The sequence below is a fragment of the Mus caroli genome, unplaced genomic scaffold (assembly GCF_978045245.1).
Source record: "Mus caroli unplaced genomic scaffold, Mus_caroli_1 scaffold_6, whole genome shotgun sequence".
Classification (NCBI taxonomy): domain Eukaryota; kingdom Metazoa; phylum Chordata; class Mammalia; order Rodentia; family Muridae; genus Mus; species Mus caroli.
This window is the reverse complement of record NW_028227261.1, coordinates 9507343-9523266: the sequence shown is the minus strand read 5'-3', so window position 1 is coordinate 9523266 and position 15924 is coordinate 9507343. Positions and strand designations below refer to the sequence as shown.

Here is a 15924-nt window from a genome sequence, read left to right as displayed (position 1 = left end):
GCCCCACCCGGGGATCCATCCCCAAAACAACCACCACACCCAGACACTATTGCAGATGTCAACAAGAGTTTGCTGGCAGGACCCTGATACAGCTGTCCTCTGTGAGGATATGCCAGTGCCTGGCAAATACAGAAGTGGATGTTCACAGTCATCAATTGGATGGAGCACAGTGTCCCCAATGAAGGAGCTAGAGAAAGCACCCAAGGAGCTGAAGGGGTCTGCAGCCCTATAGGAGGAACAACAATATGAACTAACCAGTACCCACAGAGCTCCCCAGGACTAAACCACCAGTCAAAGGTTGTACTCGTGTCTCTACCTGTATATGTTACAGTGATGGCCTAGTTGGCCATCAATGGGAGGAGAGGCCCTTGTTCTTGCAAAGGGAGGGAGTGGGTGGCTTGCGGAGCAGGCGGAGGGGGAAGGGAATACGGGATTTTCGGAGAAGAAACTAGGAAAGGGGATAGCATTTGAAATGTAAATGAAGAAAATATCTAATAAAAATATATTTTAAAAAATGTAAAAAAAGAATAGGGTATATAGATAAACAAAGCTTTCTCAACTGAGGAATCTTGAATGGCTGAGAAGCACCTAAAGAAATGACATTCTTTGTCGTCAGGGAAATGCAAATAGATAAAAAAAAAAAACTCAGGTAACAACAGATGCTGGTTAGGATGTGGAGAAAGGGGAAGATAACCCATTGCTGGTGGGATTGATTGCAAGCTGGTATGACGACTCAGGTGGTTCCTCAGAAAACTGGAAATAGTCTACTTGAGGACCCAGCTATACCATTCATGAGCAAATATCCAAAAGATGCTCCAACATATAACAAGTACACATGCTCTATTATGTTCATAGGAGACTTATTTATAAAAGCCAAGAGCTGGAAACAACCCAGATGTCCTTTAACACGGGAATTGATATAGATAATGTGGTACATTTACACAAAGGGGTACCACACAGCTATTAAAAACAATGACTTCATAAAATTTGCAGGCAAGTGGACGGAACTAGAAAATATCATCCTAAGAAGGATACACATTGTATGCAGTCACTGATAAGTGGATATTAGCCCCAAAGCTTGGAATACCCAAGATACAACTCACAGACCGTATGAAGGCTAACAAGAAGGACTGTGGAAGCTTCAGTCTTACTTAGGAGAAAAATTATGAAGGAAAGTAAAGGGAGGGAGGGACCTGAGAGGGAGGGGGAATGGGGGGGGGAGAGGCGAATCAGGAGTTGGAGGAGACAGGGGAGAAGTACTGAGATTTCAGAAAATTGAATGGAGGTGTGTAGCACTGCAGGGTGTGGAACTGGCTGTAGCCACTAGAAAGTCCCAGATGTCAAGAAAGCAAGAGTTCCCCAGGACCCAACTGTGATGACATTAGCTGAAATACCCAACAAATTGGGGACTGAACCTGTAGAGACCATATCCAGTGCATAGGCAAGGACCACAGTTGAAGAATGGGGCCACACACCCATCTCAAGATTTTTAACCCAGAATGGTTCCTTTCTAAAGGAAATGCAGGGACAAAGAATGGATCAGAAACTGAAGAAATGGCCATCCAGAGACTGCCCCACCTAGGGATCCCATCTTCAGACACCAACCCCAGACACTATTGCAGATGCCAAGAAGCACTTGCTGACAGGAGCCTGGTATAGCTATCCCCTGAGGCTATGCCACAGTCTGACCAATACAAATCCATTTGTGGTGCTTGCAGATAACCATCAGACTGAGCACAGGGACTGCAATGCTAATTAAGTGACACATGAGAACTTCCTTCCATACTAATATAAAAGGACACAACTCCATCCAAAGTAGAAATTAGCAATCAATAAATTTTTTGAGCATTATTTACAATAGATTATCTTTGAGACTTGTGGATCTTCAAACTCAAAATGGTTTGAGTGAAAAAGGAATTTTCAAAGAAATGTGGACAGCACACTGACCTGGAGTTTTAACCAGAGAAGAACTCATTCTTTTTTTTTTTTTTCCCAGTTTCAAATATTGGAACTCTTCTTGAAGTTTCACAACAGGGTTTGAAAAATACAAAAATGAAATTACTACAACTACGTAATAGACAATAATAAACCACATAAAAGGACATTAAAAGCAAAATGATACAAAGAATCTTGTCAACACTTCTACAGACATGAGAGCATGGAGTGACATATTTAGTGTAGTAAGGAATATAAGTATAATCTGAGGACTCTTTCTGACTTCAGTGGGCACCTGGTATAAACACAGAGCATATGCATCCAGGCTGTAAAACACTATTATCAGGGTTGTTACTGAGAACTTATCTTCCTGGGACTAGAGTCAAGGGCAAATGGCTAGTGCCTACCATGAATGATGCCTACAGTTGAATAGTGTTTCATTAGACATCTTACTAGAATACCACACCTAACCCTATGATGAGATTCCATTTCATTCTCCCAGGCAGATACAGTGTATCTATGTACTATATGTGCCCTGTTGTCTTGGAATACAGACAAAGATTCTATCTGGTAACTATGTTGTAGTTCCAAATGAAAGTAAGAATGTCTATCTCAAAAAACCAAGAAAAAGGAAAAAAAAAAAAAAGAAAGAAAGTAAGAATGTATGACAGGGTGTCCTGAAATAAATACTAATGCATATATATATATATATATATATATATATATATATATATATATACACATATATACATATATACATACATACACACAAACATATTTATGCATGAATAAAAACATAAGAACTCATTCTGAACATCAAGATACTATTACTACACAAAGTTGTCATGACCATGGTATAAGCAAATATTCAGCATGTTTTTGTATTACATTGACCTTATAGTTCTCTCATGTCAAATATTTCTCTTAGCTTTTAACAGGTATACAGGTGGTCTCTTTTGATGCCCCTGCCTCATTAGTTTATATTGAAACTGGGAAATAGCAGATGATGGAGTACCATAGAAAGTCATACACAATTAATGAGAACTAACCAGGGAAAAAATGATATCCTAGGAACAAGTGAACAAGAAAACTTTCTATGTCCTAACACTAGGCCAGGCATTAAGCACGTATGGAAATCAAGGCCTGCAGGGTGTCTTCTAACACTGTCTGAGACTAAATAGATGCAGAACCGAATTCACAAATTTTGTTAGAAAATCCCTCAACCGGGGGCTGGAGAGATGGCTCAGTGGGTAAGAGCACCTGACTGCTCTTCCGAAGGTCCGGAGTTCAAATCCCAGCAACCACATGGTGGCTCACAACCATCTGTAATAAGATCTGACTCCCTCTTCTGGAGTGTCTGAAGACAGCTACAGTGTACTTACATATAATAAATAAATAAAAATCTAAAAAAAAAAAAAATCCCTCAATCATCTTGCACAGAGAATATTGCAGAATACAGAAAGAAAGGGAAAGTTGTGCAGTCATCACACAAAGGTGTCTGTACCGGGATGCAAAAGCAAATGACCATAAAAATATGCATGAATAAAATAATAAAAAAATTCTCTCTAATGGATATAGAAAATGAACTCAACTTGATTTCATGCCATAGATGCAAGACTGTTTCAAGAAGCACAAACCAAATAACCCAAGGCACAATGTACATACAATCAGTGGGAGAAGGCTCTCAACCATGTCAATATATCGAAGAAAGGCCTAGGACAAAATATCACAGTGGATCACTATGAAAGCTCTGAAGAATGTGGAAGACAAAGAACATCACTCAGAGGTCCTGAGTTCAATTCTCAGCAACCACATGGTTCATAACCATCTTTAATGGGATCTGATGTCCTCTTCTGGTGTGTCTGAAGACAGAGACAGTGTACTCACATACATAAAAGAAACAAATCTTAAAAAAAAAAAAAAAAAGAAAGAAAGACCATCACTGAGTCTAATAAACATAGTAGCCATCATCCTAAACCTATCACTACAAAAACTGAAGACATTTGCCATCCTTCTATCCTACTAAGCAGAGAGAGACAAGGATGTGCAAAGCCTCCACACTAATTTCCTACAAAGGCCATTCACCTGAAAATGCTAGCACCAGGAGATTTAAATAGCACAGATTAAAGAAAACTTTAGGAGCTTTGAAATACCTCCATTAGCAAAGAAAATGGATAGTACAAATACTCTACCAGAATGTTTCCCTGTAAATATTCTAACAGCTGTAATATGCATGAAAGAAATGAGGATAATCCCTAACTCATGTGATGGAAAATTGAGTGGTAAAAGGACTTTCTGTAGAACAGAAATGTAGATATAGGGAAAAAATATAATGCTGTCATAAATTTATAATATGTAAATCTCTATGACCCAGGCATTTGAAGACAACATCAAATGGGCTAGGAAAACTGGGCATAGGAATGCATAAATATTCAGGGAATAATCAGGACATTTTTACAAAGCATGTCACTTTATGAATCTTGCCTGTGACATAAAGGGTAAGTAATGTCAACATTTCAGCAACAGATCTTAAATTCCTGCACAATTGATATATGTTAGGCTTTAGTTTCAATAACAGTAAATACATGGAATGAAGGTATTTCGTGGAATTATTTTTGTCTGTGTGTATAACAGGAAAAGTACAAATTTCATCTTATGGAGACTGAACAAGAGCTCATTCTAAAATGGAAAGAATAACCCATGGTATTACATCCACCAAGAAGTCAATAAGAACAGTAGGACTTTGACTTTAAAACTTGACACTGGCATTTCTTCAAGTACATATCTGACTCTAAAGAGACTCAATTCTGTCCTTATAAGCCTTGCAGTCAATTTTTACTATCACTTGTTTCATCCCAATATTTTGAAAGTGGACAAACTATAATAGTAATGGGTAGTGTGTTCAGACACTGGGATTCTTATGTAGAAGAAGATCATAGCATTCTAGCTTAGCATTCCCTAGGGAAGGCTATTACAGATTGGCTTCCTCTACTCCTAGATGTATCTGGCTTTTGTCACATCTAAGTGCTATAACATGTACATCTCTTTTCCTATTGTCTTGTCCTGTCCCTTACCATCAGTGTGGTGACATTACAGTAGCATACATTAGTAATAAATAGTTATACATAGGTTAAAAGCAGGAGTGAATGGAATAATATTTTTCAAGCCCTGAGAGAAAATAACTGGCAATCCAAAGTAAGTGGCTACTAGCATTGACAGTATATAAAGTAAATTTGAATGTAGTAATTCATTAGGACATGTTTTTTAGTCAAAAACCTGCTTAGAGCTGGGCAGTGGTGGAGCCTGCCTTTAATTCCAGCACTTGGGAGGCAGAGGTAGGTGGATTTCTGAGTTTGAGGCCAGCCTGGTCTATGAAGTGAGTTCCAGGATAGCCAGGACTGCACAAAAAAACCCTGTCTCGTAAACCAAACAACAACAACAACAAAAAGAAACCAACCAAACAAACAAAAAAACTACTTAGAAAATGAACTGATGAAAGTATGCACAAAATAACACATAATTTTTCATGAGGTCATAGGAAATAAGAAATTTTTGGCTAAGAATGAACAAACACAAGGGAACTAGTAAGTATTTCTCATATACAACACATTAAAGCTCTATCCCACACAAGGAATTGAGAACAAAGTAAACATACTTTGCCACCTAAACTGCCAGCAAAATCTCCCAGATTAAAAATCCTAAGGAATATAATCTCACAAGGAACAGAATGTCATCGACCGATCTTCAAAGAACATTATAATAAAACCCCAAGTAGAAGTCAGAAAAAATGAAACAGATATCAACATACTGAAGAGTAGTATATGTGGATCTTAGTTTTCATTTCAGAAGAAGAAATTATACAGAACTAAACTGACATCACACTGGGTAGGGATACTTGAACCTGTTGTGACTTTGGGTGCAGTTCTGCCCAAGGCACACAACATTAATCGCTCTGGTTTTAGTACAGGCAAGACCTTAGTATTCACTTTAATCCAAAATAACAAAAGTACAGTTTATGTATAGAAGAACACACCCATGTTTGAAAGCAATGTCTAATTGAAGGACAGAAAATATGGAATATTAGAGAAAGATCTGACAGAATAGGATATGTCCAACTTTGCTATAATGAGAGAGGAAAGAGAAGCTACTTGAGACAGAGAAAGACATTAACCAAAGAAGAGAATAATAAAGGAATACAGTAGAGTGCATGGGCTGCAGTACAGTACAGTTGAGAGAGTAGAACCACAGAGAGGGAGAAGGACACAGTTTTACTGGGAGAGTTTTACAGAGTCAGATTGAAGATAGAACATGCTAGGCATGGGCAAAGACAGAATGAGCAGGAGAAAGAGAAGGAACCAGAGGATTACAAAAGATTTTGACAGTTAATTTAAGGCCTAGTGGAACAATTCAGTGTCTGAGAGAAGAACTCAGCTGGGAGAGGAGTGAACTGGAAAAACAGAATTGAATCAGCCAGGTAAGCATTGAGAAGGAATAAGAAAGGGGGAGCTTATTCAGCAGCAAATTTCAGAGGCTGAAAACACACCAGGCCTAGATAATACTGTATGGAGAGTAGAAGCTTACATGACTAGGCCTAGGTTAATACATATAGGCAGGAATCCTCCCAAATTAAAATGACAGTAGGAGAATGAAACTTACTTATACAGCCCTGTGGTAAAAAGTAGACACTGCTCAGTATAAAAGCTCTCAAGAATACAAGAAACATACCTCAGAAATAAGGCAAGCAGACTCAAAACTAAAGCAAACAGGACAGAGAAGGTCAACAATAATTATTCCACTCTAATGTGGATTAATGCAACACAGAACATCAATAAGAACACAGGTCAAGGACAGGAAAACATTTAGAGTGGACAGAATAGGTGATTCAAAAAGCAAGTAGACCATCTGGAGAAAACCACCTCATATCAGACCATTCACTCTCAGCAGACATCTTACACACCCTGCTGGGAACTTTCATAGTGAGAAAAACTGCTACGCAAAGTGGGGCAGGAAACAGAGTTATCAATATCATACTCAGGTTTGCAACCTGCTTGCTACAATCTGAATCTGTCAGACAAGTCATGGAAATTTTTATGACAGTGGCAAGACTATCTGTGGGTAACAGAAGGTTTTCTGGTTCAAGCTCCACAAGAAAAAAAATAAGTAGGTTACAGTAAAAATTAGCCTGAAAATTCATAAGGAAGGTCACAGGCCCTAGGAGAGAATCTACTGTTGACATTTGCTCTATGTATAAATTGCCCTTGTCACAACCATAGCCTAATGATGCTTTCAATCTGGGTAAAAGAAAAGGGATTACAATAGGCAACAGCAATTTTCCAGCATCAAAATTAATTAAATTAACATCAAGTGACAACTGACTGCACTGCCTACCATGGGAAATCCATATCATCACATCTAATATTATTCTTTTCCAGAATCATTAAGGATATAGAATCTGGTAAAATCAAATTCATGTCCTCTTTCTACTCACAGGTGAGCCCCACTCCACCCCATTCAATACCTCTAACATACCTGGATCCTTTGTGAGAATCTCCTTGACCTTAAACATCCTGTGCTCTTAGTGTTGATTTACACTTATGCACATTTGGCTGAGCATATGAATACCTGAAAATGGGAAAATATTATTCAGAATGAACCTGGAACATTTCATGGAACACAAATGAGAGATGTCAATACCAGATAAAAGGATAAACATGAAGGAAAGAGAAGAAATTATGAAAATGTCTCTTTTTCTCTGAGTATTTCAGTTTACCCTAGAGATGTGTAAGTCAGTCACACAGTTAACACACATACAGAGTCATTTTCCAAGCAACACAGAAGAGGATCAGGGAAGACTGGAAGTAAACTATTCTAATCCACACAATCCAGACAGTTGGACTTCTCCAACAAGAGGTCTGTGAAAAAAAGCCCTGAGTGCAGGGTCTAAGCATTCCCACACCTGCAAGAAGTCCACAGTGTAGAACTCAACAAACCATGAGTGTGCGTGGGCTTTTCATGAAGCAAGGAGTCATTTTTCTTATGTAAGTGAGCAATTGAATTACTCAAAAGGTCTAATTTTGTCTTAATCCATAGTAAGTTTTCCACTTATAAAAATATCTTTGCCTGAAATCAATCTCTCACAGCATGCTGGGCAGAACCTTGGAAGGATTCAAAGAAATTCAGGAGGAATGGCTAACTGGGGTGTCTGTTAACATATCAATAAAGTCATTGTTAGGTAGGTGTTTTCTTGGCTCCTGGTTATTTCTTGGCCTGCCCCTCTATCCTCCATATCATCCTCAATTCCCCTCCCCCCACCTGACGGCCTGGTGCAGTTTGGAACCAGCCAGATATCTCTGAATGCTTTCTCCCTCAGACTGAAATGGCAAAAATTAACTGCACCACCAGCACAAGAACCAGGTATCTTTGTGCATTGCTGCAAGTTGCATGTCTTAGGAAAATAATAAAGCCTCATGGGAAACTACAGTGGCCTATTAAACAGCCTGTAGCATGTGACCAAATCCATCTCTTGGTCAGGATGTATTATTTTATAAAACTTGCCCACATGGTACAATTAGTTTTTCTCTGGCAACACTCAGGGTTGACAGAACCTACTATGTATCTTCTCCTCAGCTGTACCTTGCTGTAATCCTGTCTTCATGTTTTATTCAAACCTAACGTGTAACATTAATAACTGAGCCTATGAAGACACATTTCTCAATGCTGTATTTACATCAAAGACTGCATATACCTCAGTGTTAAACTAACGGAGACTATAACTTTGCTAGGTTAATATTAATATGTACAGTGACATGACAGTTAAAAAGTGAAACATAAAAACAAAAAGTAGGCCTTTAGGGACAGGCTTAATAATAAGATCTTTCTGACTCAATGCCCCAAAGTTATGCTAACCATAAAACAGAAATTGGATTACAGGAGCTTTATAAAGGCTTTTGCAAAGGCAAACCTCCCGGTGTACAAACTCCAGATGCAGCCAAGGATCTCCGAGGATATTTTAGAAAAATATTCTGGCAACCATAAGATTGAGTAAAGCATGACCATGAACCCAATTCACAGGATCTCAAACTTCCTGACAATGGTAAGATAGCCACAACAGAATTGTGAGAGTTGCAGCAGAAAATGAACCCTTGCTCCACACCCCTGCCCTGCTCCTGCCCATTTCCCAGTCCAACAGCTCCTCTGACCTGGAAGGTGACAGGACCAGCTGCTGAATGTCCTAGGAGGGGCAACTGCAGCTTAAGGAAGTTTTCCAGTCCGCAAATACTGAATTGTGAGAATGGCGGCAGAAAATGCACCCCTGCTCCACACCCCTGCCAAGCTCCTGCCCGTTTCCCAGTCCAACAGCTCCTCTGACCTGGAAGGTGACAGGACCAGCTCCTGAATGTCCTACGAGGCCAGCAAAACAACTGCTGCTTAAGAAAGTTTTCAGGTACCGCAAATACTAGGCACTAGTCTCCCGCCAGGACTTCCTGACCACGAGGCAACCAAGGTGCAAGAAGAAAGGTGAAACCGCGGAAGTTCCCTTCTTTCTGCCTAGCCCCGCCTTTTGGACCCGCCCAAAATTCAACAGCTTCCTGGAATTCTTCTAAGCCCACCTACTTATGGACCCTTTAATTAATTAGCTTCCCACTTCTTCACGGCAATTTTTGTTGTTTTGGATTTTTGCTTGCTTGCTTGCTTGCTTGTTCCTTTGCTTTTAATTTTTCTTTTTCTTAAACTCATCTAATCGTGCAGGAATCACACACTCCCCATCAGGAACCACTCCTCCAACTCTGTTGCAGGCTGCCTTCCACACAACTTCCCAGGGCCTACTCTGCACAGCTTCTTCACAAAGTTGCTGCCAGACTAGACCAGAGCTGGATGTAGTAGGACACTGCACCTGGGTTCTGAACCCTTCAGATACAATGGATCCTGTCTAACTTCTCATATTGTGAGTGTAGCCTTCTGGGCTAAAAATGCACAAAATTAAGCAGTCCCTTTGAATTCTGATGCTCAGAACAGATACCCAAAACAAACAAAAACGTAGATAAAATGTCCTTGGCTCAAACCACAAACCATAGAGGTATCCAATAAGGAGCACAATTTATGTGATATCCAAGACAAAGTGGAAAACCCACAGTCATGATCAAGGACATTAAAGTTTGTAAACCATGTGAATCCACTCAGACAGGAACAAAATGAATCTTGGGCAAGAAAATAATACCAGATGCCTGAAGGAAATAAGGACAATATAAAATATTAAAATTGATTCAATAGGTGCTTAGAAATGCCAAAAAAAAAAAAAAAAAAAAAAAAAACCTGAAGAGAAAATGCAGTGAGGCAAATAAAAATGATACATAGAGAACCTGTGGGAGACAGATTATCAGACTTAAAGAAAAAGTAGAGGAGGTGGGTGCCTCAATCAAAGAAAATGGTGAATTAAAATGATGTTAGGTCAAGGCACAATATTATTTACTGCTTGAAGGATGAGGCAATAAAGGGAAACTCCTTCAGAAACTGTCCTGATCATTGTCAAAAAAAAAGTAAGGAAAGAAAGTAAGAAGGAAGAAAGAGAGAGAGAGAGAGCGCAAGAGAGAGAGAGAGAGGGAGAGAGAGAAAGAAAGAAAGAAAGAAAACAGGAACAAAATTAAAATACATACTGCACTGTTTATTCATACCTGGTTAGATTGTTCCCTGTAACACTCTATGACACCCATGCATGTCAGTATAAGTGGGGGAAAGGAGACTCGAGATTTACCCAAGTCTCATTAGACTATTGCTAGGAAGTCAACTCTTTTCATGATTGTAATGAGTTCCAGAATTCTCATGTGACCTCATAGGTTCAAAACCTGTTGTGATGATTATGAGAGGTTAAAATGGATTCTAGCTCAGCATGGAGGTGAGAGCTCAGAAGCACAAGCCCAAACCTGGGGGTCTAACTTTAAAGAACGGGGTTCTGTACCCCTTTCAGTTGACAGGGCTACTTGTTTCCCATTGGGGTGAATTATAGTTTTTCCCATATTGTACTTATACTAAAAAAAAAGTCACAAGCTAATTGATTCCTCATATGTGAATAGATTAAACATACTGGTGATTAATAATGCATCTGAGTTGAGTTAAGGAAAGAAATGAAAGCCTTTTCCTCAGAGGCATTAAACTGAGTGTGAGTACAAAGTTGAATTCTCTACTTCATGTTCCCTGTGCTTCCATCCTCTGTGTGTCTGTTCAGTTAGTTTAAATCTGTAACTTCCTGAATGCTGCTTGTGTAGCTCTCCCTTTCTGTCTGCCTTTTGTCTCCATGTTTGTGTCTATCTGTGTAATCTGTTGTCTGTTTGTATCTCTCTGACTGGCCTTGAGAGAAAGCTTTGGAGTGCTTCTAGAACATCAAGGGAACCATCACATGGGGAAAGAATGGGATAGTGAATAGTAATATTTTATAAAGGATTAGGTAACTGGCTCCAAGTGGTCAAGACAACAGACATTTATAAACATGACTTTTATCAACCAAGACCCATAACTATATATGCATTTTTGAACTATGTTTTAAGCCTCTGTATTTCATTCTTACATCAAATGACACTCATGCAGTTTCTGAGCAGGACTTGAAAAAGTACATAAATTACCATTGTATCTATGCATCAAGTTAGGTTTCAAAAGTTGATATCAAGAGAAGTCCAAAGAGAACAATGTTAGTTTTTACGTTGTTCTTTGAAATGTGGGCTAAACCCTCAAGTTGAATAAACAGTAGGATCACAGCTTTAAATCTTAAATTTCTTCAAGTTGCCTTAATTCTGGTTGTGAGGTCCAGGAAAATTCCCCATCTATTACAAGGTAATATGTTTTATATAATACATTGTCACACGTATGGTTCTGCCAATGCATAGGAAAGCACCATGGAGCAAGACTCCATGGAGTCCTGCTGGTTGTAGTCTTAGTAAGATGTTCACAAAACAAAACAAAACAAAAAAAATTTTTTAAAGTACCAGCTGATTATAAGTGTATGAAGGTGTTTCAAATGAAGTCTCTGAATTCTGAAAGAGATGGAGTTCCAGTTGATCTTGTCTTTTCCACTGTGTTACATCAAGAAAGTTGCTAGCCAAAGTGGTTTCATAAAAATATCCAAAGAATGCTGGCCACTGACAACAAAAGGGGTTGCTTTTCACAAACTGACAATAAGTCTTCATTGCTAAAGACAGGGCTGACACAAAACACTGTATATGAAAAGGTCAAACTGGTGTCAAGAACATTGACTTTTATGTTCCAGTGTCCTCCTTCTGGAAGGTGCTTTAAAATGTACAGAAGGTGAAATATATACACAGAACCAACCAAAAAGATGTTGATCTACAATTTTTCCTTCCAGCAAAATATGCTTAGGGCAATGATGTCATGAATTTACTGGGAATAACCAATCTATGTCTAATTTGACTTAAATACCAAAAGCACTCTGGTTAAATGTTATATATCTATATACACAAGTGTGTGTGGACATGAGTATATTGGGAGTGTTTGTGGACACACCAGTGTTATAAATAATTACAAGGTTTCTATATAGTGTGAAGCATAAAACTTTCATTGGAGCAGTCTCCCAGCTATCATTTAGATTTAAGACAATTCAAGCCTATGACCTCATACATAGATACCACTTAACCTCTCTCCTGCTCTGTTCTCATTTGGCTGTTCTCTTCTCTGTCTCCCACTAAATCTCCTACATCTGCATTCTCCTCTCTACATCTCTTTTAATATCCAGAAATTCAGCCCTCCAATTCTTGTCCCAGGAATTGGATGTCAGGTTTTTTCTTAGAAGCAATCAGGTGTGAAACATCACCAGAACTTCTCTGGATTGCCTCAAGGCATAGAGAGCTGCTTGCCTTTCAAGTATCTCAGCAGGGGTGAGAGGAGTATTTACAAATGTAAAGCTGGTGATGGGCCATAGAAATGACAATATCAAGATCCTGCTAGCTAGCACTTAGTTCTCTGCCAATAAAAATTTGAAAATACAGACACACCACTGAAAAGGTTAGGAAATTCACCTCAATACATGTGGAGAATCCAAGCAGGCCAGAAGAGGAAATTGGGGCCCACAGGTTGGAATGTCACTTTGATGTAGAGTAGTCTGACCTCAAATGAAGAGGAATACACCTGCCACAGTGTTCTAATTGCTGGGATTATGCCAGCAACACTTGCAAGTTTTATGTCTATAGAGTCAAGCAATGTAATCACACTTTGTATATCTCAACAACATAATTTATATTCTAGAAAACATCTTTTGACTGTCTTTCCATTTACACTAACACAACATTAACATCCTACGAACTAGAAACAACCATAAAATATATTTTTTCTGTAGAGGGCAAAAGGAAATTATGGTCAAGAATGAGCTCTAAGTTAGCCAGGAATGTAAAACCACAGCGTTTTCTCTTCAGTGCAAGAGAAGTACACTTTTTTTTTTTTTAACCAGAAGTAAAAGAGTGGATGTAGTAAGCAGCTTGGTGACCTGTGGTAGATTGTAGTGGCAGACCACACCTGGAAGTCCCAGACTATTAAATTGTCCCAGACAATCATCCTAGATCATTGTTTCTCCAGCAGTACAAACCATCCTTGGGGGATATAGGACATGTACTTTACAGCTTGGTGTCCTCTACACTGTATGCTTGATCCTCCTCTAGGCTCTTTAGTTTTAGAATCCAACTTTAAAGAAAGACTCACATGTACTTTGCAAAAGACCTTTGAAGTAGCCACACATTCATCTTCATTGTATACAGACAATTGACACAATTATTACCAAAAAATTTCTTTCCAAAATTATACTGTGCTTACTTGTTCCTAAAATAAACAACCCTGAGATCAGAATCTTGAAATTTCACTCAGCATTGGCAACTGAGTCTACCGGGAAAACTTATAGTTTACTTCCCAGTTTTAATAACTCAGAAACTCCTTAGTTTACTCAAATTCAGAACATAAAATCCAGGCAATCTCCAACCAAAGCTATTTCCAATTCTGAAAATCCTTCCCCCACACCCACCCCAAAAAATTAAACTATGCAAAGCCTGCCTCCCACTCATTTCTCTTGGGCTTCTCACCTGAACATAGGCAGCCTCCCTGTAGTGTTTTCCCAATAAATTTCTTGTGTGTGGTTCATTGTTCCATGGGACATTGTGGTATATCATGGCTTCTGACTATCAGGAGACCTTTTACTTCAGAACTGTTCACATATTCACTGGGAAAGATTTTCCCTGAGTGCTGCTAGAATTTCATTGGCAATAACCCACAAAACAACCACAACCAGTGTAGAAATATTTATAGAGTGGTATTGAACTAGATTTCTTTTGGTCTCACGACTTGTTATTCTACCAGACCTAGTATTTGCAGAGACCCTCATACTTATATCACCTAACCAGTAAACATCAATCATAGTATTTCATTCTGACTAATGAACTCAGTTTAGAGCACAAAATTTCTTCCCTTTGAAATTTTAGCTTTTTGATGTTTTTCATTTATAATGACCTATAGAGAATATACTTTACCAGAAGGCAGCAAAATGTTTCACAGAAAAATGCAGAAACGACCCGAAATTTGAGACTATAATTTGTGAGGTACAACTATTAATGCCTACACATGAACTATTAATGATGATGTTCATGCTGTGAATAAATTTCAGTAAAAGAACACTCTGAGCCAGGCATATTGGCGCATGCCTTTTAATCCCAGCACTCAGGAAGCAGAGGCAGGCAGATTTCTGAGTTTGAGGCCAACCTGGTCTACAAAGTAAGGTCCAAGACAGCCAGGGTATAAGGAGAAACCCTGTCTCAAAAAAAAACCCAAAACAATAACAAAAAAAAAAAAAACAAAACCACTCTGAAATCCAGGACCAAGATCTACTTGGCCAAAAGTTTAAGGGAAAAAAATCCCAGTCTATGCACCTATGAACATGGTTTGCCTCACGATAAAAATGACTGAGTTTGAATGGCCTGTGAATATCATGAAGCCAAGGAAAGAGAAGATGAGAGAAATGGGCAGAATGTAGATGAGAGGGTGCTTACTGGCTTTCCAAATGGAAGGTGCTGTGATATTCACAAAAATCCCAAGAATCAGACCTCTGAAGGCAGGGAAACATAGACGCATATAGGCAAAATCCATTCTCAAAGGGTCTCCATAGGCCAGAGATGCCAAAGGTGTATGGATGCAATAGTAATCTATGCTCTGTGATGGTGTGCCAATCCTCTGAACATTTCACACAATAATAAACATGTGATGGAGAAAAGACATTATCATCGCTGGGAATGGTGGCACACGCCTTCAATCCCAGCACTTGGGAGGCAGAAGCAGGGGAATTTCTGAGTCCGAGGCCAGCCTGGTCTACAAAGTGAGTTCCAGGACAGCCAGGGCTACACAGAGAAACCCTGTCTCAAAAAACCAAAAAACCAAAGAAACAAACAAACAAACAAACAAAAACCTGTCTCAAAAAACAAAACAACAAAAAGAAAGTATCATCATTGCAGCTTCCACAATCACAGGACACTTTCAAACACTGGAACCCATAGAAGAAGGACTATTTTGTTGAGCAGAGATGAAAGTGAAGCAGAGGCCAGCTCCCTGTGGCGCCAACTGCTCTGTGTCAAGTCGCAGTTTTGCTAACATCACTGACATGAGGGTGGGCAGAGCAGACTGCTCTTCTGAGGCCTCCTTTGCTGCACTGCCATCTAAACCATACAGAGGCTGTTCTCGACGCGGTAAGGGATTGGATAAGGAATGTTGCTCTGAGGATCATGCAACTGGTGGAACTCTTCTGCCAGGGCTGGTTCCTGGCCCGCTTCCCCCAGCAAACTCAAAGGAATCACTAAGTTTATGTCCCCCTAGAAGTGCCTTTCCCTTGGCTAGTGTCATGGCTCAGCATTCCTTTTCCGATTTCGCTGGTCATTCTGCTTTTTCTCAGGAGTCTCTACTTCTTTATCACTCAAGGACCCCACGCTGCACAAACTCTGCTTGGAAGACTCA

The 15924-nt window shown here is 39.3% G+C and overlaps 1 protein-coding gene across 1 annotated transcript in view; it reads right to left on the bottom strand.

The window, feature by feature from the left end:
* LOC110287984 (uncharacterized) overlaps nt 1-15924 on the bottom strand; it is a 517828-nt gene that overhangs the window by 501588 nt on the left and 316 nt on the right. Inside the window, exon 2 of the mRNA XM_085838625.1 lies at nt 7465-7557. The gene's annotated coding sequence lies outside the window, so the exon portion shown is untranslated. The remainder of the gene's footprint in view (nt 1-7464; nt 7558-15924) is intronic.